The sequence below is a fragment of the Mastomys coucha genome, unplaced genomic scaffold (genome assembly GCF_008632895.1).
Source record: "Mastomys coucha isolate ucsf_1 unplaced genomic scaffold, UCSF_Mcou_1 pScaffold14, whole genome shotgun sequence".
NCBI lineage: Eukaryota > Metazoa > Chordata > Mammalia > Rodentia > Muridae > Mastomys > Mastomys coucha.
In genome coordinates, this window is record NW_022196896.1 from 16,540,126 (window position 1) to 16,555,749 (window position 15,624).

The window sequence follows — 15,624 nt, forward strand, 5'->3', positions numbered from 1 at the left end:
CTTCCAGGTTGGCAGATGTATTGTAGCAGAAGACAAAAATAAACTGAAAACAAAAACCAATACATAAACCCAAGATTGTTCTCTAGAGTTCTAACTATGAAACAATCCGCTTAACAAAGGTGCTAGTAATGGTTTCTAAGATAAATTAATTCACTTGCTTTGTTGGCCTACAGTTTACTTTGAGTTTTTAAATTTATCATAACTGTGGAAACTTGGAACAGACCACATACAAATCAGAAATAGATCAGCAGTTAAAAACACTGGCTACTTTTCTAGAGGACCCAAACCCAGTCTCCAGTACTTATATATACAATGTCTAATAATTGTTTGTAACTCCAGTTTTAGGGAATCCATCACCTTCACAAATGCCAGACATATGCATGTTGCATACACTTACTGTAAAAGCAGAACACCCACAGACATGTAGTAAAAATAAGAAAATACTTCCCCTATTGTCAATTCTTTCATAGTATTCTTCAGATTTGACCTGGCAGCATTGACTCAGACACCTTCAAAGCCACAGTCTGATGACACTAAGAGACTGCTGTTCTTTTCACTGACTTCTTGTGCCCTCCATCCCGAGGGTTTGAATTCTACTACACAATTTCATCACCTACCCAACTTCCATATATTTCTAATTACCAGACCTAATGTAAAGGGCAAACTGCTAGCATAACAGAATTTAAGGAATATCATCTTGTTTCTTTACTCATTAATGCAAGATGCCATATGAAGATAAGAAGTAGAAAAATATTCAAACCACTGGCAGCTATGGCATAACAAACAGGTTGATCAAATAAATACAATAATTATTGAAATTTTCTATAACAGTCACTTTCAATTTAAAATCCATTTATAGCTTCATGTTACTAGTATTGTTTGTGCCAGATTCTGAATTATCTGTAGTTTTTATTGAAAATATTATTTTTCTACATTATATTTTGTTATTTCTCTCCTACCCCAATTCTCCCCAAATCCCCACCACCTCTATTACTACCTAACTTCTTTCTTTCCATTTTCTTCTTAAAAATAAACAAGGAAACAAATAAAATGAGAAACACATACACATATGTACACAAAACAAAACAAGAAACCAAAGTAAACAAGCAAAAGTGCCCATACAAAACAAATACAGGTCCTTTGAAGTCGACCAAAGTTGACTTCGGAAGATTCTTGTACAGTCCAATCAGGCTGATCCCTGTTTTAAGGGCAGGAGACAGGCTTGCTTTTCAGTGTTTCTTTTGTGAAGCTATGATGGATTGGTGAGTGTTGAGCTAGTAAGATTTCCAGGAAAGGATGCCACAGAATGCTGTCCTCAGCAGCCTGTTAACTAATAAATAGACGTCAAGTCTTAAAACTGGCCGCCACTAGTAGAAGTAATGAGTCATGTTCTGCTACAGCACTGAACACATTTCATTGCACAGCTGCAGGATTTAGTGCCCATATGGTCAGGAGGAGAAGTAAAGCCGAAGTGCCCTCTCTGCGGAACAGGCACATGCGCAAGAGCGAGAAGTGTTAAAAGAAAAATACAGAGGAGGGGAAAACCAGAAGAAGGTCCTAACCCACAAGGTCCTGATAGTCTATGTTCCACCAGTTCCAGTATTAAGACACACATGATATAAAATGTATCTAATCTTATAAATTTCCACTCCTCTCATCTTGGCAGTTGTCCAGGTTCCTAACCCAGAAGTCTTGTCCTTTTTGGTTATGTTCTGTGGTTCTCCTTCACCCTGGAGTCATCTCATCGACCGTTTGCTCTTCATTTCCACACTATATCCAGTGCCTACTAGACTATGGTGTCATTTGTAAACAAGTTCTATGCTTTCCTTATCATATCACATATTATTTCTCAGACCAAAAACATACATAGAGTCATCCTCTAAAGTGAAGGAAGGTTCCCACCTATTCCGGTTTTGTATCCAGAGAAATTCATTTAAAGCATTTATAAACATCTACTGATCTATATCTATCTATCTATCTATCTATCTATCTATCTATCTATCTATCTATCTACCTATCTATCTATATGTGTGTGTGATACATGATATACAATCATTATATATAATATATCTAATTTTATTACATAATATATATGATATACTATACATAACTATATATTTAATTTCAAAAGAAAAAAGTATATATCATTTTGTTAGCTAATATAAGCATGCATATTTATTTTATTTTATATACTTGTGATATGTAATATAAAGGCAATCATTACAATGAGGATCAGATAAAATACATATAGAATGCATTTATTAAATTTTATAGGCTAGGCATAGTGACATACATATTTAATATCAACACTTGGGAGGCAAAGGCAGACAAATTTCTTTTAAGTTCAGAACCCCAGCGAAGTCTACATAGTAAGTTCCATAAAGATTCCTGAATACCCACTCAAAGTCTACACTAACAAGCTAAAAAACACACACAAAAAACCAAAGAAACAAAAACAAACAAACAAACAAAAACCATAGTTTATTTATCAGCAGCAACAGTAGTTATAGAGCCACAGGCTCTGGAAGAAGTGAAGACCTCAGCAAGCTCTGCTTTGCTTTACATCTCTTTACAGTTGGGCCACTGACTGGAACCCCCACCTATTCTGAGGATGATAAGAATGCTAGACACACAGGAACAAAAGTGTATCCTCATCTCATATCATATAAAAATCAGTCCTTAAAGACTGATGAAAGACTCTGAACAAAAAAAAATACTGAAAGAAATTATGGAAAACCAATTTCTCCCTCAGTTAATGTTTTCTGGAAACTCACCCAAAGATATTCCAGACTTAGGTAATTCCAGACCTTGTTACAGGATTAATCATCACAACAAACATAGCATGGACTTAGCTGACCTGTCTATTAAGGTATACATGTGTAGAAAAAAGAAGTGTCATATTGCATAGTATGGAATAGTAGTCTACTTTAAAGCAAATAAAAATGTTATTTTAAACAGTTAAAAATGTTATTTTAAGCAGAATGCCCCTGGCATTCTGCAGTATGAAATGTTTATTTTTTCATTGGATACCAAACGATGTACAATTTCACTTATACAAAAAAAGTCTAAACAGCTAGGATCAGGGAATCACAAAGTAAAATGGTTTCCAGGGGCTTAGGAAAGAAGATCAAGCAATGAGATAACAGTCAAGTAGAGCAGAGTTTAACTTACAAAAGGAAGATGAATTTTGGAAAGCAAGTGCATTGAGGAATGATTATACTTAATACTGTACAATACATGTGAAACTTTCTGAGAGAGAATATAGTACTTTGATGAGAGATAAAGAATGATAAAGCTTAGTTCAGTCATTGTATAATGTAAGTGCACATCAGAACATCAAATCAAGTGTATATGGTTATACATTCCATTAATTTAACAGCAAGGAATCCCCTTGTTTGATCTGAACTAAACAATTCTGCATCATAATCATCTGCCCATGGTCATAAAATGCTGTAAGTACTGATTTGAGAATTACAGATAAATTTCAATAGAAGGTGAACTTTTGGATCTATCTTCAGAGAATAGGAAGTTTTGACCTTTTACAAAGGTAATTTCTGATTTATATTAGCAATAAATGAGAGCTATATTTGAAAAGATGCCCTCAGCCCAGCTTGAAATAGGCTCACACTGTGACCTAAAGACCAAGTGATTACTAATTCCCTGTAGAGAAGACAAAATTCAAACAGGCCTCGACTGGTCAAATTTTATTCCCTTGTCATCAAGTAGTGTCCTAGTTCTGTTGACTACATGACAACATAGGACACAGGACTAAAATCTAAGGTTTAGAACAAATTTCAGAACGATACAACTCAACTAGTAGATGTGTTCAGCACCTTCTCACGAAATCAACTGTAGAGCCTGTAGCATCCTTAGACTGGCTTCTGTCCCAGGCTTTAGAAGATGAGGACACAAGGATTGAAGCACTTTTGTTCTTGGCTTTAACACTCTCATGCAATGGACAGTGGTATCTTGTGCCTTTCTGGGTTGAACTTGGTACTCTTCTATGCTTTCCAATGTAAAGTATGAGCTATCTACATTTGTGTGTGTGTGTGTGTGTGTGTGTGTGTGTGTGTGTGTGAATAATGGTGTGCATGCTTAAAAAGTGTGATGTAGTAATAGAATATTTCTTGTGTTTGTCTTTTATTCCAGTTATTTTTGTGTTCTTGTGGACATAACATGATTTTTTTCAGTGTGAATAAAACACTTTTTGTGGAACTGTGAGGGCCTTACTTCAATCCAGTTTGTATTTGACAGAATACATCTGACTTATCCTCTGAGATTAGTAGAGTTTTGATACCAAAACAGATTAAATTGATCATGGGAACTGAATTGAATACCCAGACATAAATCCACGTACCTATGGATACAAGATATTTTTTTTATTGAGAAGCCAGAAATAAAAAACAATAATGTTAATCAAACTCACTGGCTGCATATAGAACAATACAAAATTCCATACTTATTACTCTACATAAAATTCAGTTCTAAATGGTCTCAAAATTTCAACATAAAACTGGGTACAACAGATCTGATAGAGAAATAAGTGGGGCATTGTCTTATACTGATTAGGACAGGGAAATGTTTTGTGAACAGAGCATTGATAGCATGGACATGAATAAATATGACTTTATGAATCTAAAAAGCTTCTCCAAAGTAAAGAAAATACTATTCTAATCTATTTTAGAATTCACCATCATTTTGACAAAGAGGAAGGTTACAGAATGGGAAAAAATTTTAATGAGCTATACAACTAATAAAAGGTTAATATCTCAAATATATACTATATTTTTGCACATCAAGTAAACATATAACCCAATTTAAAAATGGAATGTAGATCTAAACAGAGATTTCTAAGTAGGGGAAACAAAATGATTGAGGAGCACGTAAGGGATATTCAAATTCCTTAGTCAAGAAAATGCAACTCAAAACTACACTAGAATTCATCTTCTACAAGGCAGAATGCCTAAGATCAACAAAACAAATGTGAGCTTTTGCCTGTGAGGATGTAGAAAAGGGTGACACTCATCAGTTTCTGGGCAGACTTCAAACTGCTACAGATACTACAGAAATCAATGTGGTGGCTCCTCAGGAAGTAGATCTACCTCAAGATATACTGTACCATTCTTGGGAATATATACTAAGGATGCTTCACCTACTACAGAGACATTTTCTCAACCACGTTTACTGCTGCTCTATTCATTAGAGCCAGAAATTGGAAAGAGCCTAGATATCTGCCAATGGATAAATGAATAAAAAAAAAAATGTGAGCTGCACAGTTGTGACACATACCTTTAATTCCAGCACTTGGAAGGCAAAAGCAGGTGAATCTCTGAGTTCAAGTCCATCATTGTCTATAAAAAAAAAAATCTAGGAAAGCCAAAGATATATAGAAAATCCTTGAAAAGCAAAAGGAAACAAACAAAACCAAAAATAAACAATAAAAAGAAGAAAGAAAATGTATATTTATGCAATGAAATATTACTCACCTGCTTAAAAAATCATGTAATTCAGAGACAAATGTATAGAGCTAGAAAAACTCATTTTTGAGAGAGACAACTTAGACACAGAAAGATAAATGCATTTGCCTATAAGTGGATGCTAGTTATTATGTCTTCAATAATCAAGCTACAATCCATAGACCCCCAGATGTTAGTTATAGAGTAAAGATTAGATGGTATAGAGTAAGGAACTGAAACCAGATAGATAGTTATGGAGGGATGGGGATGAGAAGACTGGGACCAGAAAATCAAACAGGGATGGGAAGAGGACAGCAATATATGGAATATGAGAAGGAACAGATAAAAATAAAGGTGCTATTTGAGGGGTCACATGGAAATTTAATACAATAGAAGCTTCTCTGTGTGTGTGTGTGCGTGTGTGTGTGTGTGTGTGTGTGTGTGTGTGTGTATGTGTGAAGATAAGGTAAATAAAATTTCCAAATACTTAACTGGGTATATCACCAAATAAAGCTTGAGTTATCTCTAATCAATTTGTTGGCCACAGTTGTCCCATGAGAATCCTCCACAGCTCAGGCTACTGTCAAGTCATCTGGGTATTCTCTACAAACTGCCCATAAGGGCTTATTGCTGAGGTCAATTGCTTGAACATGGAAAAGTTGCTCTGGTGCTCACCTAGCACCTTCACCCCTATGGAGTAATATTCATGACACAGGGTCTTTTCTGTACATCACCAAAGCAAAAAATTGTAAGCACCAACCAACCCAGCTACAAAGCCTTCCATCCACAATGATGCCCTGCCTGCAAGATGCCCTAGTTCATTTGTTCTCAATCTGTGGGTCGAGCATTAGAATAAAGTGGCAGATAGTACCTTTGGAAAGTTGGCGGCCAAGATATAGCTCTAAAATATTGGGTCATGAAATATATCTAACTCAAGAGTTTTATTGGAGGAGAGGGGGTGAAAGGCCACCTCAGAGTAAGGTCATAAGAGAGGTAGAGACAGCCAGAGAGACTGGGAGAATTAACAAGACGAGACCTTTTTTTTTCCTGCTTTTATTTTTTTACTAGATATTTTCTTTATTTACATTTCAGATGTTATCCCCTTTCCTGGTTTTCCCTCCAAAACCCCTATACCGTACCTCCTTCCCCTGCTCACCAACCCATCCACTCCCACTTCCCTGTCCTGACATTCCCCTACACTGGGGCATTGAACCTTCTCAGGACCAAAGTCATCTCCTCCAATTAATGTCCCACAAGGCCATTCTCTGCTACATATGTGGCTGGAGCCATGGGTCCCTCCTTGTGTAGTTTTTGGTTGGTGGTTTAGTCCCCGGGAGATCTGGGGTATACTAATTTGTTCATATTGTTCCTCCTATGGGGCTGCAGACCCCTTCAGTTCCTTGAGTCCTTTCTCTAGCTCCTCCATTGAGGACCCTGTATTCAGTTCTATGGTTGGCTGAGAGCATCCACCTCTGTATTTGTCACGTCTCTGACAGAGCCTCTCAGGAGACAGCTATATCAGGCTCCTGTCAGCAAGCACTTGTTGCCATCCACAATAGGGTCTCGGTTTGGTAACTGTATATGGGATGGGTACTTAGGTGGGGCAGTCTTTGGATGGCCTTTCTATCAGTCTCTGCTCCACACTTTTTCTCTGTATCTCCTCTTACGGGTATTTTGTTAAGGGGAGACCTTTGAAAGGGGACATATGTTCACGTAGGAAAAACCACAACTTGCCACTTGGAGCAACAGTGGAAATACACAGCACTGATTGGAGGTAGGTGATGATGTAAGCTGCTGCGTTGAGTCACTGAAAGTAGGCTTGTGGAACACCAAATTTTCAACATTTCTCCCTTTCATTTATTATAAAAAGTGAAGAAATAGGAAGAAGTGGTAGTGAAGCAGGAATGAGGGTGGCATGTTCTTTATACTACTTCCTGCTGTCTGGTGACAATGTAATCTTAGGGGACCAAGAAAGCTGAGATGCTGGCTAAGTTCTGGAAGAGCTGTTGCACTCACTGTCCAGTCTCTGTGGGACAATCTGGGACTAGGAAAGTATAGACCTAGTTAGAAGCAACCTATGAGGCTGGACCATCTGGGCCTAGCCACTTTGAAGCTGTTCAGGATGCAGATATTTGGTGTAACAGCTGGACCTGGCATCATGCTGGAACATATATGTATATAGGATGGGCAGAAGATACAATTAGTTTAGGGAGAAAATTTTTTCTTAGGTGTATATTTGAAACTTTTTAGGCCCATGGTCCTGGTGGTTGAAGGAGGGGAGTCTTAAGACCTCAAAAAGGGAGAAAGATACCAACTTTGGAAATAATCAGAATAGACAGGTGGGGAAAGAGGTTGTTGATTGACTGAAATACATATCCAGAGTCCATTTGACCTATAAGAAGTTGATTCAAGAGGATTCCCTGATGTTTACAAGACTTTTAAAAGTTTACAAGAGATAAGTTTTAGTCTATAAAACATTTTCTTAGATCCTCACAACTTAAGCTTTCTTATCCCCAGACCTTACATAAACTCATACTCTTTTGTATCCAGTTTTCCACCATGAGACACAGGTGATTGATCATTGTGATCAGTTATTGTAAATCGAGTTCCTTTAAATAAAAAGATAGTCAAAGTTACACTGAACTCTTTTTGTGAGGCACAATTCCTCTCTGCCTATATCATTAATCAACAGATTGAACTACTAGCTCTCACCTTTACCTTCCAATTGGCACAAGGACAATCCCTGACTATCTACACATATTCCAAATATGTCTTTTACATCTTCCTGTCCCACACTGCCATCAGAAAATAGCATTGACTACTTTCTTACAACTAAAAAGGATCAATAACCAATTCAGACTAAATCATGGCCATACTAAAGGCCTCCCATGTTCCCACAGTTATAGGAGTTGTCAACTTCCAGTCCCACCAAACCATCATTCCACTAACTCTAATAGAAATGATCAAGCCAACAAGGAAGCTAAAGCTGTGGTCCTTGGAGGCCCAGACCCATCTCACCTGCCACAGTACATCCTTGCTTTACAACTCACATTCCCACTAATACCCTTGGACACTTCACTAATTCTGTCCTATGTACACCAGCTCTTTTATCCTAATAGGCAATCCTAGTCTCACTTAGTTGAGGTTCATCTGCAGCCACCCATTATTTATAATAGCCAGAAGCTAGAAACAACCCAGATGTCCCTCAATAGAAGGATACAGAAAATGTGGTACATTTTAACATTGGAGTACTACTCAGTTATTAAATCGATGAATTTATAAAATTCTTAGGGAAATGGATGGATCTGGAGAATATCATCCTGAGTGAGGTAACCCAGTCACAAAAGAACACACATAATATGCACTCACTGATAAGTGGTTATTAGCCCAAGAGCTCAGAATACACCTGGAGCTCAATAAGAAGCAAGACCAAACTATAGATGCTTGAGTCCTGGAACAAAATACTCACATGAGTTGGAGGGTTTGAGGGACTTTGGAGAAAGAGAGGATGGGGAGGGGAAAAATGGGACAGGATCAGGTATGGGAAGAGAAGGGGATGATATACAGAAGGTTAGGAAATTGAACAGAGATATGTAGCAATAGGGTATGGGGAACTAGGTGTAGCCACCAGAAAGTCCCAGATTCCAGGAAAGCAAGAGGCTCCCAGGACTCAACAGGGATGAGATTAGCTGAAATGCCCAACAAAGTGGAGGGAGAACCTGTAGAGACCATATCCAGAGGTTAGGCAAGGCCTCTGGTTGGCTTATACAGCCACCCACTCATCTCTAAATTTGTAAACCAGAATTGTTCTTGTCTAAAGGAAATATAGGAACAATGTGTGGAGCAATGACTAAAGGAAAGGCCATCCAGAGACTGCTCCACCTGGGGATCCATCCCATATTCAGCCAGCAAGCCAAGATGCTATTTCTGATTCCATGAAGTGCTTGCTGACAGGAGCCTGATATAGCTGTCTTCTGAGAGGCTTTGCCAGAGCCTTACCAATACAGATGTGGATGCTTACAGCCAAGCATCAGACTGAACATGGGGACCCCAATGGAAGAGTTAGGGAAAGAACTGAAGAAGCTGAAGGAGTCTGCAACCCCATAGGAATAACAACAATACAAATCAGCCACCCCGAGCTACCCCGAGCTCCCCCGAGCTCCCAGAGATTAAACCAAAGAACACACACGGAGGGATCTATGGCTCCAGCTGGATATGTAGCAGAAGATGGCCTTGTCAGGCATCAATGGGAGGAGAGGCCATTGGTCCTTTGAAGGCTTGATGCCCCAGTGTAGAAAAATGCCAAAGGTTAAGGTTTTGTTGCAGTCTAGGAAAGCTAATGTTCCTACAAAATGTGTCCCAGATACCTTAAAGCAGTTTGACATGCCTCAATTAATCAGTTATTGTTTCAGGACTACCATTTGCTAACCACAGAGCCATAGGATTATGACTACCAAATATCCCTGACAGAAAGGATCAATGGTGCTTCAAAGATGGTGACATTCTTAGACAGTAAAAAGTAGTCTAAAGAGCACAGAAAACCCAAGCCTGCTTTACCAGTCATGCCTAGATATCTCCACATCTTTTATAATAAATGAGAGGAAGATATGTTGGAAAAGCCAATCCCTAAGCCTACTTTCAGTAACCTAGCAACAGCAGGATATGTCATTGCTAACCATCAAGAGGCAGCACATTTCCACTGTCACCATGAGTTGCATATTCTCCCTATGCACATGTCCTTTATCACCATATAAAAAGTTTCTAACTTCTCTCTTCACTTTCTTTCCTCTTCTATCTTCACTCAGAGGCAGCCTCTGCATATTCACATTCCCCATTAAACCTCTTCCATGAGGTCTGTTACATGAAGTGACTTTGTGGCATATGCTGCTCAAATAATTATAGTGACCCATTTGAAGGTCACATCCTAAATATTTTGCATATCATATATTTACATTATGATTTATAACTAGGAAAATTACAGAAATGAATTAGCAATGAAATAATTTTATGGTTGTGAGTCACCACACCATGAAGAACTATATTAAAGGATTGTAACATTGGGAAGGTTGAGAACCATTGCCCTAGTGCACTAGTGGCACAAAACTTGTGGAGTAACCAGCCATTATCTGATTTGATAAAGGTCCACTCCATGAGATGAGACACATACCTGAGACTGCCTAAGTGACCAAGAACTCGAGATTAGACAGCACAAGGACCTAGGGTAAAAGCAAATATTAGTGTTCCAAAAAACAAAAAGTTAAAAAGAAAAGAAAGTATCATAAGATCCACTTATATTTTATGTAGAACAGTTTACATTAACTCATATAATTATAGGTTTCCATGTTGGTTGTTAAAAAAAAGGCCTCTCCTGTTTTCTGTACTGTCCTTTCTAAGCACTACATAAGATTATACCTGCTTTCTCTTTTATCACAAATACTTGATAAGACATTTCACCCAAACTAGTTCAATTTCAATGGAGAATGCTTTTCCTCGAGCCAGATATAAGGAGATAAATTTAAAATTAGATCATGTTCATGTCTGTCTTTTAAGGGATGTATAACTGATCCTCTGTGGGTTCTATAACCACAGAGTTACTTAGTCCCAAATAAAATTTACTTTGTATTATAACCTAGAGATGAGCTCAAATATATAGGAAGTTGTGTCTAGGTTTGGAGTGGTAGTTGGCTAACTGCTCTGCCCCCCAGCAGGTTGCATGCGCACCTGTCCAGGAGTTATCTGGATTCATGAATGAAAGACAAGCACATGACAGTTAATTTTAATATGCCTTGACTCACTCAGAGGCTGGGCAGTTCTAATCATCTGCCCAGTTAGCATACATTTTCCTCCAGTACTTGTGGATCGCCACCTTCTAAATTTATGTTTTATCTTTGCTGCGCTACACCTTCTGGGCAGCCCCTTAGTCTTTGCTGCCCAGCCCTTCTGGGTAGCTGTCTTCCCTCTCACCTACATGCCAGATGACTTTCCTTCTGCACCTTTAAATCTGATCCATCGCCCTCTGAATCATGGTGATTTTCCTCCTTCCTTTCTCCAGGTTCCTAGCCTGCACAAATCTAAAGGTCCCACCTCAGTCTACCTGCTCTGTCATTGGCCGTTGACTCTTTATTGATTTATCACAAACCAATCGGGAACAAGGACCTACAGCATTTGGACACAGATTCAGGATTTGGGGGACTGGATTAATTCAGAGCATTACAACAAATTCCCAACATAGCTTATTTGCAAATACTATACTTTAAGATCCATAGATTTTTACTATTTATAAGGGAATCCTGGAAGAAACGCCTGATGGATACTCTGATAAGACTGTGTTGAAATAAGAATTTATTAAAAGCTTTAATGATGCTAAGAATTTCAATAATGTCCATGCAAATGATAATAATGGGCAGAAATGTTCTCAAACACTCCTATCACACATGGGGCCAGATGATGGGGGTTAACCTCCACAGTATTCCCATGTGAGTATTCCAAGAAGCCTAAGAATAAGATACATTTTTGGGCAGAGCAAAAGTGCCTGGTGGCTAAGGTTTGTATAATTGTGTACATATCATTGGCTAAAAATCTTCAACAATTCTTACACTTTTTGTTCATTAGAATTTTATCCTCACCACTGTCCATAAACATGAGCATTTATTGAGGCCCTATATATAATACAAACTGTTCTCAGAGTAGGGCAGATGCATAATATGAGCCAATACTGCTTGGGAGGAATTCTCAAGGTATCTGGTATCTTCTGATGTAATATGGCTGTCCTTTTGATTATAGTTCTGTGTTTAAAATGAAGATTATTTCTAATCATTTACAAATAAAAGAAATTTAGCCTCCCAACCTTGATGGATATAAGTTTCTTGGTGTTCTTCCAGTTAACCACCCACCACCTCCTTTTCTTCCAGAGACAAAGTTAAACAAATTTCATCCCTCCATAGCTTCTGTAATCCAAGAAAGAAATAACACAATACTTTTTTGTCACTCATCATACCATAATTCATAGGAGCTAGCATAAGTCAAGTCCTTTGTTATCCACACAAGTCTTTAATTATTATATAGACACAGAAAGCAGATGTCGCTGGAGAATTTGTTTGTGATTATATTAGCAGAGCAAAAATGAGGGATGAGAAAAATCACTTGAAGTATCTAACACAAATTTCTATCTCATAATAAATTTTGTGTCTTGTCTTTTGTAAACAAATATTGCTTTAGCATTTTGGGACAAGAAATGGTCAACAATTGGTATTATATCCATAAAATATAGGTCAACAATTTAGACATATGGAATTTTGCTTCCATACTGAGCTACAGCACTAATTTCTATGGACTAAGTAGTCATATAACTATGTATATATAGTTATATATACTATATGTATATATATATATAGTACATATACTGTATTATATATAGTATGTATAGTATATATAGTTATTTATATATATGTATATATAGTTATTTATATATGTATATATGTATGTATATATACACATATATATGGTTATGTAGTTATATAACTATCTTATAATTTACTTATATTATCTCATCAGTAGAGAGATTTAATTCTTATAAGAGCCATTTTAATTCTCTAATAAACTAATGAATTTGGAGTTGGAGAGATGTTTCAGGGGTATGACTATTGGTTGTTCTTTCAGCGTGTTCTTTCAGTGGAACTGGATTCAGTTCTCAGGACTCATATCTTAGATGGCTCACAGTGGTTTGTAACTACAGTTCAAGGGAACCAAAGCTCTCTTCTGGCCTCTGTTGTCACTGCATATACATGGTACATATACATGCAGGCAAAACACCCATACACAAGAAAATGGAAGAGAAATAATGAATTCAAAATGAAAAGTAAAAACACCCAAACTTACAACTTCCATAGTGGAATAGAGTGGTATTGTCAAACTGAAGTTGGAGGGTTTCATAATTATTTAAAGCCAGACTTCTTTTCCCTCCCAGTTCCCTGCTGTGGCTAGGCTCATGTTTCTCTGCCACTTGACAAGCACTGGGATTCCACAATCTGCCCTATGGGTAGAGAAATGACTACTAATAAAGTGTTTATAGATGACTTGGTCCCTGGGTTTGACTATTGCCCTTTCTCTTGCCAAGGATGGGGCCAATGTGGTGAGCAGTTCTCAAAATATGATGCCTGAACATCTGTTTACTTTGGAGTTTTCCTTATTCAAATTTCCATGCTTCAACCTGCTTTAGGGACAAATTATCTAAAGCAAAGACTAACAAACATTTCTTTTACAGGTAACTGATTACGCAGCTGCGTGCTGCTAGTTTACGGATGTGTATTCTCCAAGCCTGTATATAACATCCATATTATCAAAGTGGTTGTGCTAGAGCACCATTTCACAGTCTGTAGATTGCCATGTTTTGAGGGTTAAATGATATTTTCCCAGGGGTTATCTAAAAGCATTTGAAATATCAGATATTTATATTTATGATTTGTAACTAGCACAATTCCAGTTTTGAAGTACCACAAAAAAATAATTTTATAGTTAGAGTTAAGTACAATGTAAGGAACTGTTGTAAAGAGTGGTAACTTTAGGAAGCTTGAGAACCCTTGTGCTAGTGAATGAGGGCTTTTGAAGAGTGAGAGCCACAGAGGTGGAGACCTCATCACAAACAAGGTCCCAGAGTACTTGCTAGTCTCCTGCACATTAGCTTGAACACTAATGTGTTCGGACACAGTTGGAAGGTGCCATAAAGAAAGAAAAGGCATTTGGTAGACTCTGAATCTTCTGGTGTTTTTATCTTTGACTTTCCCACCTCCAGGACACCAAAAAGCCTTTTCTCTTCTTTTTATCGATATGTCACTCACTGTATAATGTCAATGTTACAGCAGCCTGGATAAATAAGGGAGCAGAGATAAGATGGGTGTACTAGTTAGCTTTAGCTGTCAGCATGCCATAGCCTACAGTTCCCTGAGAAAGAAGTCTCACTTGAAGGATTATACATATTAGATTGGCCTGTGGTCATGTCTTGATTGTTAATTGGTAGTAGGAGAGCCCAGTCCACTATAGGCAATACTATTGTCTGGGAAGAAGGCTCTGAACTTTATAAGGAAACTAGCTGAACATTAGCCCCATGAGCCAGCAAGCTCACCATGGATTCTGCTTCAAGTTCCTGTTTTGGTTCCTACATTGACTTCCTTCAATGATAAATTGTGAACCTGATGCATTAAATCAATCAACTGTTTCTTTCCTTAAGTTTCTTTTGGTCACAATGTTTCGTAACAGAAAAAAAAAAAGACGAAACCACATCAATGGCCTTGGCTTCAGGTCTGCCCCCCATGACGTTTTCTAGAACACAGAAAGAACAGCAGGAATTTAGGTTCTATACTTTTCATGGCAGATGGAAGGAACATTATCAAGGTGAATGAGCACCTTATATGCCTTGTTGTGGCTTGAATATGAATTATCTCTCAGGTTCACATGTTTCCAGATGGTTGGGTTGCATTGGAAAGTTATTGAATGTTTGGGCTAGAAGGTATATCTGGTAGAAAGGTCTTTGAGGATGGGCCATTAAAGTATAGTCTAACTGTACTTCTGGCCCAGTCTCTCTGGTTTCTACTACAAAAGCTCAGCATCATGGACAATCCCTTTCCAGAGTCAGTCTTTCTCTCATCAGTCCACATAGCTAAGGGATTTATATGTCAGATGCTTGCAGTCACTGATCATGTTACTCTTAGGAAGTGAAGTTTGACTTGGATGTGAGATATTGGTGCTAGCAGGAGGAAGCTATTTGTGAAATATTTGTGTAATGAACTTGTAAGAGTAGAAGAATGAGGGCAGAGTGATGGAACATCTACTTCAGGCCCCCACTGGATTCATCTACCATGGATGCTTTTTGGATATACCCACTACCAATCCATATTGGATGCAGCTACTGGATGCTGTCTTAAAGCATTACCTACACTGGATTTGTTGCTTGATCATATGATGTGTGTATTTCTTCTCTGATAAAGTAGCAGAGGGTTAACCACATACATAATACCTGTATGAAGATGTCTTGATTGTTTTTTAAACCAGAAGTTGGATTTGGGTACAGTCTTGTTTTTTATTTTAATAAATAAATCTTTGTATTGAGTTAGAATAAAATAATTGACCTTTATTTCCATTTCTCTCTTTCTCTCTCTCTCTCTCTCTCTCT